The sequence below is a fragment of the Manis pentadactyla genome, chromosome 5, assembly GCF_030020395.1.
Source record: "Manis pentadactyla isolate mManPen7 chromosome 5, mManPen7.hap1, whole genome shotgun sequence".
NCBI classification, from domain to species: domain Eukaryota; kingdom Metazoa; phylum Chordata; class Mammalia; order Pholidota; family Manidae; genus Manis; species Manis pentadactyla.
Window position 1 is genome coordinate 11,821,319 of NC_080023.1, and position 18,705 is coordinate 11,840,023.

Here is an 18,705-nt window from a genome sequence, read left to right on the forward strand (position 1 = left end):
CGATGGCGTCACGCAGATCCCCCCACTGTTCTCACAGTCCTCAGGATGCCACCTTTTCATTCCTCCCCCTTCCTCAAGCCCCAGGAGTCACTAATCTTCTGGCTGTTGCTATGGTTTTGCTTCTCCCTGAACGTCATATCATTGGAACCATATAGAATTTAGGCTTTTCCATTGGCTTCTTTCACTCAGCTTTCTAGCTCTAAGATCCCTCCATGTGTTTTTATGGCTTGGCACCCTATTTCTTCTTACAACTAAATAATATTCCATTTCTGGATGGACCACAGTTCCTTTATCTATTCACTCTGGAAAGACACCTAGTGGCTCCCACGTCCTAGCAATTAAGAATAAAACTGCTATAAACATTCATGTGCAGGTTTTGCTGGGGACATAAGTCTTCAATTCCTAAGGGCCTTTCCTGTCCAGGGTCTATCTGAGATCCCACAGGACATCTCATGGCCATGCCTCCTTGGCGCCTGTTGGCTGTGACGGTTCCTCAGGCGTCCCTTGTGTTTGGGGACCTGACAATTCTAGGAGTGCGGGGCGGGGGCTTTGAGAATGTGTTGATTAGATTGGGGTTGTGTCATTCTTCTCTTCATCAAAGACTTGAGTGATGGATCTCAGGCTCTTCTGAGGGGCTTTGGTGGCTCCACTGGAAGCCTGGACCCGGCTGGGACCCACCCAGGGGGCAGGTTGGTAATTGAATGCATGTCTCATGCAGTCTGGTCTCTGGCAGGTGATTTCAAGTCCCAAAGCTGATTTTAGCCTGATGTGTTTTCACTGTGACAATATGGTTCCTGGACCTCGAGGGCTGGCCTCCGTGGGTGCAGTCACCAGAGACTGTATAGTCATGTGATTTGGTTGTGAGTTGAGCTTTAACTGCAATAATCCAGGCCAAATTTCGATACAAACCAGCCCCTCCTTCCACAGTGACCACATAAACAACCTTAGAAAATGCTGAGTCACTGCATCAAAGCAATATTAATTTTTGGGTCAAGTAGTGTGCATTAAAAACTTCCTGACTGTCAGAAAATTAGGAAATTGGTTAAAAAATCCTCTAAAATCTGCTCTGCAGGAAGCATTCATCTTGGATCTGTCAAACAATATTTGCATGTGAAATTTAAAATGCACATTAGTCATGAGATTTCAGAATTCCTGATTAGCAAATCAAACAATACAAATGGTAAAGTTTTACTTTAGAAAAATGACAGTGAACTGTTGATGGTATAGTATTTGGTCTGAATGCAAATTGAAAGCCTATACAGTTTATTTGTACTGATTTATCTCAATAAGAATACCTTGTTTCACATTCCATAATATTTTACCTGGTTTATTAGAAGCCATGTACAATCCTTGGTTCCTATTCTCAGTCTATCTAAAAAGAAATCTACCTTTTTTTGCATTTTCAGGTTAAACCAAATGAAAGGTCCAGAGTGGACAATATCAACAATTTCAAATGGATCAACTTAATTATATGGGTTTTTTGGCACCCTATTTCTTCTTACAACTAAATAATATTCCATTTCTGGATGGACCACATCCAGTAATAGGGGACTTTGAAATCTTTCTATGTTACCTAAAAATTTCTCTAGTTTTTATAGCAAACTCATCTATTTCAGACAGCAAGTTCATCTATCTCCTTCAGGTTTTTCAGTTGTGTTTTTTTAAGGAAGTTATTGTAACAGGTTAAACATACTTTAAAGAAATATGTTCCTCAAAACAGCAGCAGACTCACAGACTTCAAGAAGGGACTAGTGTTACCAAAGGGAAGGGGTTGAGGAGGATGGGTGGGGAGGGAAGGAGAAGGGGATTAAAGGGCATGATAATTCACACTCACAATATAGGTAGGTCACGGGCAAGGCAGTATAGCACGGACAAGACAAGTAGTGACTCTGTAGCATCTTACTACACTGATGGACAGTGACTGCAATGGGGGGGTGAGGACTTGATAATATGGGTGAATGTTGAAACCACAATGTTCTTTATGTGAAGCCTTCATAAGATTGTTTATCAATGATACTTGAATAAAAAAAATAAAGAAAAAAAATCTGTTCCTTTTAGATAACAGATGTCTGTGCACCTGAGCACACACACACACACACACACACAGGCACATGCACACACTCATAGGCACACACCTCACTCACACATTTATGCACTGTCACTGCACACAGGCAGGCACACAGCACACACCCTGCCCCCTCTCCATAGTCAGGGCAGAAGGTCCCAGGGAGCCTTCTTGCTGAATTCTCAGTGGGTTTCATACTGTGCCATTGACCACCATGCAAAGCTGGAAAAGGGGAAAGCCGAGCGGTCCTCTCTCCGGGGTAATGCTGAGTCACCATTCATGTTGGCATGTGAGGGGCAGCCTCAGTCCCAGGAGAAGGGGAAGGTGCTCTGGTGAGGGCACGCGAGGGGCCAATGGATGGCACCACACCCGGGGAGCAGAGCCCTCTCCCCTGCTGCGGGCTGGCTCGGGGACGACGGGAGTGGCAGGGGCATAGACACGCGCTGGCTCCAGGGAGAACAGGGCAGGCCTCTACCCAGCCCCCATTCATTCTGCCGCTCAGTCATTCAGCCTGTGATCCACTCATTCTCCCAGTCACCCAAGGCGCAGCCTCTCTGTCATTGCCAGGGAAGCAGTCAAGGTGACATGGCCCTCGCCCTCGGGGAGATGACAGACAAGGATCTTCATCACAACAAGGCAGGGTCAGCTGCCGTGCTGGGAGGGCGGGTCCTCGGGCTGGGGCATCTAACACAGCCAGAGGCAGAGAGGATTGCCAAAGGCCTGGGCTGGAGAAGAGACAACACAACAGCTGCAGGGGAAGGATTGGTGTTCACGCAGCCATTACCCAGGACCACTCTGTGCAAGCTGCTAGTCTCGCCTTAGGGAAGAGGAAGGTCAGTATGAGCGGGCTGCCGCCCCAGGGCAGGCCTGTTGGTCTGGGGCTCCCTGCCTACTGGCTGCTCTAGTGGTGGTGCTCATCGCTGCCCAACTGCAAGCCCTCAGGGTTTTTCATCTATGCACAGAACAAAGTCCAAGGGTCACGGTCCAACATACGGGGCCTTTGCTATCTTAGGTCCAGCCCCTTGCACACCACCCCTGCAGGTATGTTCTTAGGCCCTAGTTCCCCCGAGTGTCCACTCCTCTTCCCAAATGCCAGGCTACTGCAGTACACTTTGCCTCTGCCAAACTCTTATCCTAAATTTCTGTCCTGTCACTTTGTACGTGACAAAGAGGCATCATGACTCCCTGTGTCCGTGACAGAATTCATTGTACCTTCCCCTGGTTTTCCACAAGTTTTTAGCATGAAGCTTGTAAGTACTGAGAAAATATTTATTGGATAGAAATGGATTGTGTATTTCTTAAGCCACTTCTGTTTGCAATAATAGAAACTAACTATATTTACACATACTAAAACAAAGAGTATTGGTATTTATTTGAAGTTTCTTAGAAATGATGGAGGCAAAGGTTGGGCAGGAATCAGGGACCCAGCGAGTCGGGACTTGTGTGTCACCAGCAACTCAGTTCTCAGTCTGCATCTCAGAGTTCTCCGCACGTGGGCTGTGATCTCTCAGCCTGCTTTTCTCCACGTGGATGGGATCAGATGTCAGCAGCTCTGAGCTGCGCTGCAATGTGGACAATCTCAGGGAGAGACCTTGATAAGAGGCGTTTGTGTCACCTTCCTGCTGCTGGACTCACCCACCCCGGCAAAGAGCAGGATTCTAGGGCGAACAGCCAATCCCCTGAAATGTGGGGCTGGATGTGGGGAGGAACAACTGTTCTCTGAGACGGGAGAGCTGCTCCCAGTGGGGACACACTCGTGGGTTTCATGTGTGCCCAGGAAGGAAGTTATGGATACAGGAGGTGAGGAGATGTGCAGGAGGGCTTTCCAGAATTCTCCTGAGGAGCCTGCAGGCCCCTGGCTACCCATCTTCCCAAGGATGATGACACTGTTATGATGCCCACTGGGCAGACCTGCCTCCATACCTGCCACACGTTTAACAGAGTGACTGAGCAACACTACAAGGGTTTGAGTGGCAGCAGCTATCACTCGATCTATTTCTGCACATGCTCACATGGATGATCCCACTTAATCCTCACACCATGCGGAGGAGACAGGTGCCACTGTGATCCACACCACACAGAGGGGGACGTGAAGGCTCGCTGAGACAGCTAGAGACTGGTGGGGCCAGGTTTCCAAAAAACTAAAACTGAGACTCTAAAACTGGCGCACTTCTCCTAGAATACTGTCCAAGTGGCCACAAAGCCAGGGGAACTCGGCAGAGCCTTTACATAGATAAACAGTTACTTTAACACAATTCAGTTTACTCTCCCTGGCATGTGACTTGTGGACCTATTTACAATATATGTAAGCATTTTAAGGGCCTCATATACACTGCGAAGTCTCCCCTCAAACCCTCCTCTCTCCCTACTCCCCAGCCCCTGCTCCAGGCCCTGTGGGACCAGAGGTCAGGAAACTGGGGCCACACGGGGGCCACCCTCCAATGAGAGAGGCTCAGGAACCCACCTGGGGCTGGGGGAGAGGGGCCAGGAATGCTCCCCAGCCCCCCAGACTGTGCCCGCAGAACTCACAGTTCTCAGTTAGGGGCCCCGTCTAGGAGCCACAGTGTCACCTGAGGGTGGCGGAGGGAGGGAAGGGAGGGACGCGGCCTCAGGGGCAGCTTTCCTTCAGCACGTGGTTCCCTCTCGTTTCACCTTCACAGGATCTACAAGCAGAAAAGGTGAGTCACCTTCAGTTTCTCTTGGAAACAATTACCGATTGCAATGCCGTGGTTTAATTTGTCTTGGACTTGAACTGTTCCAACCAACCCTGATGGCACCTGCTATGGGTCCGGGTTAGAGTCGGGCTAGTTTAGGCCTCTGTCCTTCTCAGTGTCCTTGGGAGACTCATGTCCCCATTTGTCACGAGCACTTTTGTCTTCAAGGTGTCACCATTGGTGACCTTATCCTGGGGAGCAGACGGCCAAGAACATTTTTGTTCCCTTGAATATTCGATCCCTTTTCCACTGGACTCCCAACCAGGTGCACATCTGTGCGGCACTGTGTCACCATGGAGTCTTTGCCGTGAGTTGTCACACAGACTTATATCCACACTCTAAGGAGTGGCATTACTTTTGCTGACATAAAGATGAGAAAACTGACTTATATGATGTCCCCAAAGTCACAGGACTCATTCCTTCCAGCTGCACGAGTATCCCTTCTGCTCTGAGAGAAAAGATGAAATGCAACACCAGGACCCCAAACTAAGCCTGACAGCACCGAGCACCGGATCCTGGCAAGAACCCAGGAGGAGGACTCCTGGTAAGACCTCAGCTGGCAGCCCGGGCTGGCTTGGCCTCTGGAAGCAGAGGGGCCTGAGGAAAGAGGCAGGGGAGGGAAGGGAACCTTTGCTCCCTGGGAGGTGTGGGGTGGAGGGTGAGTAAGTCAAAGGCTGGGGAGGGATGGGAGATGCCTTTGCATCACACTGGTCCCTGCCTTTAATAGTCTGAAGTATTATCCAACTGTAATTTCTAACACACTGATAGACATTTGACTTCTGAGGAATAAAAAAGAACTATATTATTAAACTGACAGCCACAAGACCTCCTTTTGCCTGTTAGTAGCAACAGTCTTGACCTCTACAGACTGAAAAAAAGTCTTTCAAAGACTTCTTTTATGTTGATTATAAACTGCAGTCCTTCTGGGGCTCCAGACCTGGATATATTTGCAACTCACAGCAAAGGAGTTTCCATGTCACTGATAAGTGCTTCAGAGACTAACTGATTTCATCTTCAGGTGGTTATAGGTGAGAACATGGTGAGTAATTCCGGCCTGTTGCTTCCATCACCACTGGTTTTGGTGTTTCAATATGAAATAGCACAAGCCACAAGACTTATGATGAATTGGTTGAACTTTGAACCCTAGAGTGCTCTTTCACTGGTTCTCTGGGAAGCAGTAGCAGAGAGACATCATGAACATTAAAAGTTGTCCCCTTTTCTCCCTGCCCCCGTGACCCCTATCCGTTGGTCGGGAGACCTAGGTGTGGCTGTGTAACTGGTCGGCAGGGGCCGGTGGTGACCTCTGCACTAGCACATGCAGCTCTGACCACGGAAGGAAACAACACAACCGGGTGCTGGGAGGGGAGCCCTGTTTTTATGTAGGTCTAGAATCATTTTCAGTAGACTTTTGATCATGCTGTCAAATAATGCCCAACTTTTTTTGTTCCTCTTATTGATATCTAGTTGTTTCAGTATCATTAGGTGAAAGAAATTCCTTTCCCCTTTGAATTGAGTGGCGACTCCTCTGGATATTTTATGCATAGAAAGATAGATTGGCCAGACTTTCCTTAAATTCCCACTGAGGGGCTCTAAAGAGTCTACTTCCTCACAGAGAAACTTGATGTGCTATTTATTGGAGGCCTCCTGTGGGCAGGGGACATAGAACCCCCTTCATTGAGCCCAGTCAGTGCCCAGCATCATGCTGAGCATCGCATCCACCCCATGAGGTAGGTACAATCCCCTCCCCATTTTACAGAGAATGAATGAGGCTAAGAGTTTGCATTGCTCCCATCGGAGAGCCACATTTGAACCAAGGCCTTCTGAGTCCAACATCTGCCCATTCTGCCTCTAAAGGACCACAGGGAACCAAAGGAACTTAAACGAGTGTTTGCGATCTTGTCAGGGGAAGAGCAATGCAACAAATGCTCACTTAGAAGAGGGCAGAGAGGTGGCAGGACTCACTGATCTCACCAAGCAATGGTAGCAGTGGTTCAAGGGCACGCAGGGTGCAGGGGCCCCTACACAGAGCTGGGAGTGGAGACAGGCATTTCAGGCTGATGAGGGGCTCCAGGGCTGGAGGTTAGCCTGGAACCTCCCAGGGCCACACTCTCAGGATGGGCTCCACCTTCTCACTTTTCTCCTGAAGCAGTTAGAGGCACAGGCTGCTCTGTCAATAATCTGTCATTTGTCATGGGCTTTAGTGCCATTTCTTGGACAAAAGCTATTTTCTAAACAGATGAGGACCTTTCCCTGTAGGATGAGTTGAAATATTGTTTGGTCAACTTTATTGTGTGTTGGACTCTTCTGAAAAGCTGGTTAAAATACTCATTCACGAGTGATGTCATAGGACGGCGAGCTAAGAAGATCCATGGCCTCCTTTCCCTACAGAGTGAACAGCAGTGACAGAATCCTTTTGTGAGAACTCAAAGGATCAGTTGAGAAGCTCCCATTTCCCCACTAAAAAGAAAAAGGAGATCAAATGAAGAAGGGACTCTGTGAAAGCAGTAGGAAAATTCATGGCATTTTGCATTCCCATGCATGCCCCTTCCCCTGCCAGGCATAGTGTGGCACAAGGAGAGGAGCCCTCCCATACAGGGGCTCCTCCCTCGGGAATGACAGAAAGGACTGGGCCATGAGTCCAGCATTCTGGCATGTCTGGGGAAGGCCGGAGGTGCTGCTTTATGTTTTGCCTGACTCAGAGCCCTGATGGGAACCAGGTTCAATTCGAAGTCATTGAAAAAGTTAGAGATGCAGTTTCCCAGGAAGCCAGAAGGGGGAGGATTAGACCAGGGGCTTCTAAGAAGGAGGGACAAGCTCCTTAGAGACTCTGCTGGTTTAGAGCACATGCCCTATCAAGAAGTGAGATCTAACTATGTGTTGTCTATGAGAAACCAACGTTAAAGACTCATAGATTAAAAGTTACCAGACAGAGAAAAACATACCTTGCTAACAAATATAATAGGTATATATCATATTTCACAGATCAGAGAGAGCATGCATAGCTATATATATTTAAGACAGAGTAGACTTCAAAGAAGAGGAAGTCATCAGGGATAAAGAAGGACATTATATAATGTTAAGGGGGTCAATATTCTAAGAAGACATAAGCATCCTTAACATACATATGTCTAACAACAGCATATCAAGATATACAAGGCAAAAAGTAATAGATTGTCATAGATTAATCCATAATAGTAATTAGTGACTTCAATAGTCCTTTCTTAGGAATGGACAGATCCTAATAGGCAGAAAATTAGTAATTACGTAGTTGAACTCAACTTTACCTCAATAGACTATATCTAATTGATATTTATAGACTATGTCATACAATGTCAGCAGAATATACTTTCTTCTCAAACTCACATGGAACTTCCACCAAAATAAACTACATTCTGGGTTATAAAATACACCTTATCAAATTTAAAAGGAGAATAGATACAACATTTGCGTGAGATGACAACAGAGTTAAACAAGAAATTAATAACATAAAAGTAACTAGAAAATCCTCAAATAACTGGAGCTTAAACGACACACTTCTAAATAGTATATTAGTCAGAGGAGGAATCTCAAAATAGATTTAAAAATATTTTGAATGAAATGAAAATGGAAACAAAACTGAACAAAATCTGTAGGATACAAAGAAGCACTACTCAGAGGGAAATTTTTAGCATACATATATTAGAAGAAAATATCTAAGTATCCACATCAGGAAACTAGAAAAAAGAGTAAATGAAATCCTAAGTAAGCAGTAGAAAGAAATAATAAGAATTAAAGAAGAAATCTATGGAAAAAAATCAATGGAACGTAAATGTGGTTCTTTGAAAAGATCAATAAAATTCATAAGCCTCTATCCAGACTCATTAAGAAAAGAAGAGAGAGGACACAAATGACTAATATGAGCAATGAAAAAGTAGACATTAGTACAGATCCTATGGACATAAAAAAGATAATAAAGGGATATTAAGAACAACTCTATTAAGTCCACTAATTTGATAACTTACATGAAATGGACCAATTTCTTGAAATATACATCTGTCAAAAGTCAATCTCAAGAAGAAATAGACAATCCAAATAGGCCTTTACCTATTAAAGAATGTGAATCAATAATTAATAGTTTTCCAAAACAGAAAGTATTTGAAAATCCCAGAACCTCTAACTGGGCTGATTGGTGAAGGCCTTCCTCTGACTGAAGGCAGTTTGTAAAAAACTAGAATAGGTTTTTTTCAAATGTCTAAATCTCTACAAATACCATATGATTTCACTTACTTGTGGCATATAAAACCCTGAAAAACAGAAGGAACAAACAGCAGTAGACTCGTAGACACTGAGAAGTGACTGGTGGTTACCAAGGGGAAGGGGTTGAGGTGGATGGTGGGCGGAGAGTGAGGGCACAATAATTCACAGTCACAATATAAGTTGGTCACAGGGCCAGTAATACTGCATGGAGAATATAGTCAATACTTCTGTAACATCTTTCTACATTTATTGATAACAACCTCATTAGACAGGGTGAGGATTTAATAATACAGGTAACTGTTGAACCACTGTGGTGTACATTTGAAACCAATATAATATCGTATATCAGTGATGCTTCAATTAAGCAAAACAAAAAAGTCTAAATCTCAACAAAAGATCACAAGGCATCTAAACAAAATAAAACAGGGAAACATGGCACAAAGGAACAAAATAAAACTTCAGAAACTCACCCTAAAGAAATGCAGATCCATGAGCTAACTGACAAAGAATATAAAATAGCTGTCTTGAAGATGCTCAGTGAACTAAAGGAGAACACAGACAAAAATAGGAAATCAAGAAAACAATGCATACGTAAAATAAGAATAGCAACGGAGAGGTAGAAAGTATAAAAAACAACCAAACAGAAATTCTGAACCTGAAAAATATGAAAACTGAGCTTAAAAGTTCTCTAGTGGGTTTCACCTGCAGACATAAAGAAGTAACAATCAGCGCAGTTGAAGACAGGTATTTGAAATCATCAAGAGGAGAACAATAAAGAATGAAGAACAGTGAAGCGCCTAAGGGACTAATGGGAGACCATCAAATGGAGCAAGTACACATGGTGGGAGTCCCAGAATGATAAGAGGGAGAAAGGGGCTGACAGCCCATCTGAAGAAGTGATGCCTGCCAACTCCCAAATCTAATGAGAGCAGTGCACATACAAATTCAAGAAACTCAAATAACTCCAACTAGAATAAACTCGAGGAGACTCACACTGACATACATCATAATCACACTGCTGCTATCACAAAGAGAGAATCGTAAAAGCAGCAAGAAAAAAGTGACTCATCCCATACAAGGAAACTTCTATAAGTGTATCAGGGGATTTCTCCACAGAAACCACTCAGGCCACAAGGAGTATGACGACACATTCAGGATGCTGAAAGAAACAAGGCCTGTCAACCAAGAATACCATAAGTGGAAAACTGTGCATGAAAATGAAGGAGAAATTAAGACTTTCCCAGATAAATGAGGCTGAGGGAGTTCATTACAACTAGATCTTCTCTGCAAGAAATGATAATGGGAGTCCTTCAAGTTTAAAGAAAAGGATGCTGAAAGCAACATAAAACCATATAAAGACCTAGAATTCTCTAGTAAAGTAACTACATGCACAAATATACTAACCTGTACTATTGTAATTTTATGCATAAATTCACTTTTTATTCTTGTAAAGAATTTAAGTTACAAAAATATAAGATGATAACTATAAATGTACATTAATAGGTATATATTGCATAAATATGTAACTTGTGATATCAGTGACATAAACTGGGGGAGGTAGAGCTCTAAGGGATAGAATTATTGTATACATTTGAAGTTATCAGTATAAAGTAGAATGTTGTAGCTTTAAGATGTTTTATATAACTGTGATAACCACAAAGAAATTATCTATAGAATTTATATAAAAGGAAATGATAAGAGAATCAAAGCATATCCATGCAAAAAAATCAATGAAATATAAAGGAAACAGTAATAGAGGAAAAGAGGGACAGAAAAAGCTACAAGACATACAGAAAACATTTTTAATGGCAATAATAAGTCCTTCTCTATCAGCATCTACTTCAAATAAAAACAGATGAAACTCTTTAATCAAAAGACATCGACTTGTTGAATCAATTTTAAAAACAGAATCAACTATATACTGTATATAAGAAACTCACTTTCCTTCTAAGTACACACATAGATAGGAATTGAAAGGACAGAAAAAGATATTCCATGCTAATGGTAGCCAAAAGAGAGCTGGAGTGGCCATACTAATATGAGACAAAATACACTTTATTATTTATTTATTTGTTCGTTTATTTTTTTACATTAATAAATTTGTATTTAAGGAATTTCATATGTTATGCTTCCTTCCACTACCAATTGCTATAGCTCTTTCAAAGTTTGAGTCATGAGCTTCAAGGTAGTCTTTTTAAAATCAACTTTTGTTCAATACACAGTTGTCATTATCAGTCAGTCCAAGATTCTTTTAGCTGAGCTTTGATCTCCACTTCAATATGGATATACTTCCAGAATTCCCCACCTGTAATCTCTGGGATCCAATTTCTTCAAGTAATTTCCTTTGGGGCCATACTAGGGTTGGAATAAATGGATCTGCCTGGTTCTCAATTTCAGACACTCTCTAACCATGAGTTAAGTTCAAACCATTTTCAGTCATAAGCTGTCATTCCCCAGGAATAGTACAGATCATTGGGATACGCAAATACCTAAGATTAAAAACAATTTTCCATTAGGTCTTTCATAGCGTCGCAGACCTGTCTTATAGCTCCTTCCCCCAGATCTAACACACAGTTCTGTGAGTAAAGGAAACCACATATATACTCCAGCAGGCATTTCCAATGATGTAGGTCTACAGAAAAAGACCAATCTGGATGGACCTCAACTAGACAAAATATACTTTATTTAGATCAAGAGACAAAGAAGGACACTATTTAATGAAAAAGGGGTCAATTCACCAAGAGGATAAAAATCATATTTACAAAGCAACTTTGAAGCAAACTTTGACAGAACGGAAGGGATAACTAGATGACAGTACAGTAATAGCAAGAGACTTCAATATTCTACTTTCATTAATGGATAATACAACCAGTCAGAAGATAATTAAGGAAATAGAGGACTCAGATAAAATTATAGACCCAAACGAAAGCTAGCAGGGGAAGGAGATAATAAAGATTAGAGCACAGATAAATGAAACAGAGAAGATAAAAAAAAACGCAACACAAAATCTGCCAAGCCTGAATCATGAAGAACCTGAAAAATGTGAACAGACCCATAACTAGTAAGGAAATTGAAGCAAGAATCAAAGACTTCCCAGCAAAAAATACCCCAGGTATAGCTGCTTTCACTGTAGAATTCTACAAACATTTAAAGAAATAATAACAACGTTCCTCAAGCTCTTCTAAAAAGTTGAAGAGGAAGGAAACTTCCAAGCTCATTCTATGATGCTAGCATCCCCCTCATACTAAAGCTAGACAAAGACACTGCAAGAAATCTACAGTCCAATATCTCTGATGAATATTAATACAAAATCCCTCAGCAAATACTAACAAGTAGAATTCAACAACACATTAAAAGGATTATACATGGCCAGGTGGGATATATTCTTGGCATGCAATGATGATGATTCAAAAAAAGATAACCAACCAAAGTAATATACCACATTAACAGAATGAAAGACAAGACCACATGATCATTTCAACTGATGCAGGAAAAGCATTTGACTAGATTCAGTAGCCTTAAAAACACTCAACAAAATTGGAATAGAAGGAAACTGCCTCTACATAATACCTAATGAAAATACATTATGAAAAGCCCACAGTGAACATCATACTCTATGGAAAAGACTAAAAGCTTTTCCTTCATGATCAAGAACAAGATAAAGAACAAGATAAAGAAGCTCTCACCACTTCTAAATAGTCCTGGAAGTCACAGCCAGAGCACTTAGGCAAGAAACAAAAGAAAAGAAATAGAAAAAGAAAAAGCATCCAAATTGGAAAAAATAAGTGAAATTGACTCTGTTCACAGATAATATGGTCTTATATGTAGAAAATCCTAAAGACTACACACACACACACACACACACACACACACACGTCAGACCTAATAAATGGATTTAGTCTTATTCCAAGATACAAAATTGACATGCAAAAATCAGTTTTGTTTCCACACACTAACAATGAACAACCTTAAGAGGAAATTAAGAAAACAATTATACTTACAATACCATCAAAAAGAAAAAAATCCTTAGGAATAAATACAATCAAGGAGGTAAAAAATTTGGGCACAGAAAACTACAAAGCACTGCTGAAAAAAAATTTAAAAAGACACAAAAAAAACAGAAAGTCACACCATGTGCGTGGATTGGAAGACTTAATTTGGTTAAGGTTTACCACTACTTTAAAAAATCTATAGATTCAACACAATCCCTATCAAAATCCTAGGGGCTATTTGCAGAAATAGAAAAAAATCATCCTAAAATTCATACTGAATCTTGAAGGACCTAGAAGACAACAATTTTGAAAAAGAACAACAAAGTTGGAGGACTCACACTTCCTGTTATCAAAACATATCACAAGTTTACAATAATCAAAACAGTGTGGTGTTGACATAAAGGCAGACATATAGACCAATGAAATAGAGGACTCAGCAAAAACTCTCACATCTATGGTCAAACGATTGGTTGACAAGTAGTTGAGAAGATAGCTGTATGGGAAAAGGACAATCTCTTCAACACATGGTGTGAGATAACTGGAAAGCCACATGCAGAAGAGAAAAGTTGGACCCTATCTTGCAAAATAAGTGAATGTTAATACAAAATGACTTAAATATTTAACAAGACACAGCACCGCAAAGCTCCTAGAAAAAAAAGGGAAATGCTTCAGGGCAATGGATCCAGCAGTCTCTTAGAGACGACAGAAACAGCATGGGAAGGAAAAGAAAAATAGACAAATGGGACTTCATCAACGTTAAAAACTTTTCTACATCAAAGGACACAATCAACAGAGTGAAAAGGCAACCTATAGAATGGGAGAAACTCTTTTCACATAAAATATGTGATAAGGGATTCATAATCAGAATATATAAAGAACTCCCACAGACCAACAATAGCAAAAAATCACATAACTCAATTAAAAATTGGGAAAGAACTTGGATAAACAGTTCTCTAAAGATGATATATGAATTGCCAACACATACATAAACAAGATATCACTAATTGTTGGAAAGGGCAGTCTCATGCATACAGTATTTTGACCATCAGTAGTCCTCATAAAAATGGGTCTTGGGATCTGAACTCTTTCTTCCTAATAGATAAAGAGTCCATATAGCTTATTCTGGATTTATCACCTTGTGTGAGAATATCTTTCCCTGTTTCTTACTCAACATGTGCTTCTTTGCTTTGCTTAAACCTGTGCACCATATGGCACCTGGACAATCTCACTACTGTATCTGTCCTCTTCAGGAAGGGGATGAGTCCTTCCACTGTAGCATAAGAGGGATGTGTGCATGCTAATTTCCCTGTGCCAGCTTCCCACAGGGACCTGCTGGCCATGGTGGACTTATGTCCACTGCTGACTCTGATCTTGCTCTGTCCATTCCCTACAGGAATAAAGTGCTGTTCCATCCAGTGATTGACTGCATTGTGCTTTTGCTGGAAACTCCAATACTGAGATGCCATGGACAGAAGTGCTCAAACTTCTACTACTGATAGTAGGCATCAGATGCCCCTTGCTCAACACTAATCAACAGAGAAATGAAAACAAAAACACAACAAGATATCACCTCCAACTCAATGGCAATCATCAAAACCCAAATATAACTGGTGTTAGCAGGAGAAATTGGAACGCTTGTGGACTACAGGTAAAACTATAAAATCATACAACTTCAATTGAAAACAGTATAACTGTCCCTCAAAAAATTGACATAGGACAACCATATGATTCAACTGTTCTACTTCTGGATATAATTTCAAAAGAAAGAAGGTAGGAAATTGAAGGTATCTTTGCACACCCACGTCGATAGAAGCCCTATTCACGATGGTCAAGAGGTGGAAGCATCCACGGATGAATGAATGAACAAATTGTGGTATATGATCCAGTATATACTATTAACCTGAAAAAAGGAAAGATATCCTCTCACATACCACAAACACGGATGAACTTTGAGAACCTTATGCTAAGTGAAAACAGCCAGTCACAAAATGACAACTAGGGCATGATTCCATTTCTATGAGGTACCTTCAGTACTCAGATTCATGGACAGAAAAGGTAGAGTCATGCTTACCACTGACTGGGAGTAGGGACGGAAGGGGAGTTGTTGCTTAATGGTTTGAATTTTTGAGGATGAGAAAACTCCGGAGATATGTTTCAAAACAATGTGAATATACTTAATACTACTGAAGGATGACTTAAAAGTGGTTAGGATGGGAAATTTTAGGTTGCATGTTTTTATTCACAGATTAAAAAATGCATTTAAAAAATAGACATGCCTGAACCTCTGATTCTGATTCAGTTTGTCTGGGATGGACCGTGAGAATTAGCCTTTCTAGAGCTCTAGATGCTTCTAGTCCTCAGGCCACCCTTTAAGTAGCACAGGTTACATTGCATTTCACATTAGAAAATATCAGATAGCTACATCATGGTTTTAGTTGGAAATATTGTTAGGAAATGGTCTGTAAAAAAACCCACCCGGGCCTGTGATGTGCCTATCTTGGGAGCCAGGAGCTGTGCAATCAGGAGGACCTGGACCCCACTCTGGCCCTAACTCTTTTGAGCAGTGTAACTTTGGACAACTCACCTCTCTAAGCTTCCGGCCACTTACTTTATACATAGGAGTAAGTTCACAGAGCTACGGGCAGGAGGGGCCCAGACTGTAAACCTGGGACTCCCGGCATCCATTGTCTGGTCTCTTCCCACCTGCCACTCTCAGTAAACCTTTGGTGAAGGAGTCACTGAAGCTGCAGCCACATGTCAGTTTCCAAGTCAGCTTTACTAAGGCAGCCCCTGAGACTCATGTGTGGCCAGAGGAATCCATGGGCCCTGAGAAAGAGGGGAGTCCACTGATTCAGGGACTTCTGCTGAAAATATTCATCTTCTGGTTACATGCAAGAACCTCACTCTGGTCAGCCTTCTGTGGGCAAAGGCTCATTCCACGAAGACCTAGATGGAATCTTGAAGCACCACTGCTTAGCTGACATTACCCCAGGCAGCTGTCCTCTCTGACCCTCCGCTTGGTGGTCTGCCGATTGCTGACAGTAACAGGACCTCATTAAGGGCTACATACTGATTTCTTCGAACTGGGCCTAACTGTTAACATGTCATGGAACAGATGTGATTTTGTTCATAATATGAACTTAAGTTGTATTGTTTAAAACAGACTTACATGGTTTATATGTTAAGCATATAGAAAGAGATTCACTTCCACCAAGATGTAGGCCTCCCTCTGTTATGAAGCCTCTCATATCATGGATATTTGGGCACATTTTCTTCTTAACTCTGCTGTAAGGATAACAGTCATAGAGGTTTGATGGCAAATAACCTTTTGCTTGGACACAGCCAAGTAAAGAATTATGGGGATGGTGGAAAACTGGACAGCTCATGCCTTTCTAGATGTGCACACCCCAGTTCCAATTGACTGAGCACAGTTGGGGATGGGACTCAGTGCTGTCAGACTTCCTGAACTTTTAAGTTGTCCCAGATCAGGATGTTTTTTGTGTGAAATTCGGTCAGCACCTAACTCATAATTTCTGAAAACAGTGATATGTTCCAACAATATAGAGACCAAAAGTTACAGCTGTGGTTCGCTTCCATGCAAAATCCACCTGAGAATTCCAAAGTCACAAAGAGATGGGTGTTTCTGCTTCACCCAGTGTTTCAAAGAGTCTCTGCATGAATTCCGTTGCAGGGGCCTATTCCTGACACTCCGAGGCTCTCATAAAACTGTTCACTGAGGGGCCGCCTCCACTGTCCTGACCACCACCCCAAGTTCCCAGAAACAGTCACTCCCAATGTGGTACCTGGACGATTATTTAGACATAGGCAACGTAAAGCTGCTTTGTTCCCAGGGAGGTGTAGAGCAAGGTGGTCTACTGAAAGATGAAAAATTCATCTTGATCCTCAGGAGGCAGGCAGATTCTTTCTGGATGATTGTAAGTCAGAACACCAAGCAAATCTGCAAGGAAACATGCAGACTCCAGGAACTTCTCTGATCAGTGTCTCTAAGTCTTGGCAGGGAACCTGGAGCTTCCCCCACAGGCTTCCTTCCCATGGACTTTCAGTCTTCCTGAGATCCCATCCCAGCTTCTGCCTGGATAGTTCTATTTCATGCAGGGGGTGTAATATTAGCCCAGGCTGTGTAGACCCTTACCTGTTGGCTCCGCCTGTCATTCCACAATCATGTCTCACACACACACACACACACACACACACACACACACACACACACACACACACTCCAGTCTGGTCACACCAAGCTACTCAGACAGCACTCACCTGCATCTCCTGGAGACACGGTGCACTTGCCCTCTTTCTGCCTTTGATCTTGCTGTTTGCCTTACTTGCAATGCCCTTCCACGTCCCACTGTGCCAGGCACACACCAGCTCAGCCTTCAAGATCTGCTTAAATGTTGCCTCCTCTCTATGGTGTCACTGGTCCTCTTATCCTGCCCTAAGCACCCTCCCCCCTAACCCTTTCTTGGATATTCACGGAGAGAAACAGACCATCACCCACAGTGAGCTGAGGCTGTGTCCCCCCTTCCTTCACACCTCCATAAACTGAGGAAATGATGCTCTCCCCCTGCAGTGCCCTGGGGCCACTGGGGAGGGTTTGGAGCCCCAGGCTGGCTGTTCCCAGCAGGCTCCCACCATCTCCCCAGACCCCCAGGGCTGAGGGGCTCACTACTCCTGGAGAACTGGCTCCAGAAAGGCTCATCCTGTCTTTAGCACCAGAGCCCCAGGAGGGGAGTGTGCCCTGATCCCATGGAGCAGCTGCAGCGCTGAGGCTAAGGGGAGGCAAGTCCCTTGGCAAATGCCCTGTGCTCTGAATGGCAGTGCCTGAGCTTTGTTGAGTTTATTGATGATGAACCTCCCAGCACGCTATTTCAGACGTTATCTTATGATGCCGAGATCTGAATCTGTCTCGGTTGTAAATGTAACCAGACCCAGTGCTGGTGTCCTACGTGCCTCCGTGCTTCCCTTACGAGCAGCAGTTCTGCCGTATGGGACGCATTCTCATCAGAACTGTTTTAATAATGTGTTGAGTAAACCAACTCAACTAGCTTGAAAGAGATGAATAACTACTTGCAGCCTGCATAACTGGGTAGTATAAGGAGTGAGGTTGGTTCAGACACACATGGATGCAAGGGTTTAATTAGTGGCTGCATCTCTCCCTGTGTCTGTGTGTCTGTCTGTCGGTATGTCTCTCCTGGGCACTCTCTGCTGTCTAGTCTCATTCTCAGGCAGATTCCTTCCATTTGCCACAGAACGTGACCTTTCATCTGTAGCAGCCACAGGGACCCCCAGGCTGACAGCCCATCCCTGGTACTCAGAGTCCGTGGTGTGGAGCACGGCCCTCCAGGGAGTGGTGCCCTGGCAGTTCTCCACAAGAAAAGGGGCTTCTGTTACCCTCAGAAAGAGAAAAGTCTGACTGGAAACACAGTTTATACTTCAGTGGTTGCTCATTACAAGACGCAGACACAGACAACAACCTACAGTGAAATTTCATGGCTCTTTGCTGATTGGCTGGCTTACTGAGAAAGACTTCTTGAGACTGGACACATCAGCTCATTAGGGAAGCCCTATCAAATTCTTGGGACAGAACTATTGATAATCTGTTTGAGAATCGCTAGGTAAACTGCTTGAAGGAGAAGGTTTGTGACAGGGGAAGGAGGAAGGTAAGACTGGACAGTCAAAG

General features: G+C 43.0%; 1 non-coding gene across 1 annotated transcript; it reads right to left on the minus strand.

The window, feature by feature from the left end:
* Positions 1-11,550: 11,550 nt before the first annotated feature.
* LOC118930346 (small nucleolar RNA SNORA18) lies at positions 11,551-11,681 on the minus strand. The gene has a single exon (XR_005032005.1). It is a non-coding gene; the product is annotated as a small nucleolar RNA SNORA18 (small nucleolar RNA).
* Positions 11,682-18,705: the final 7,024 nt, after the last annotated feature.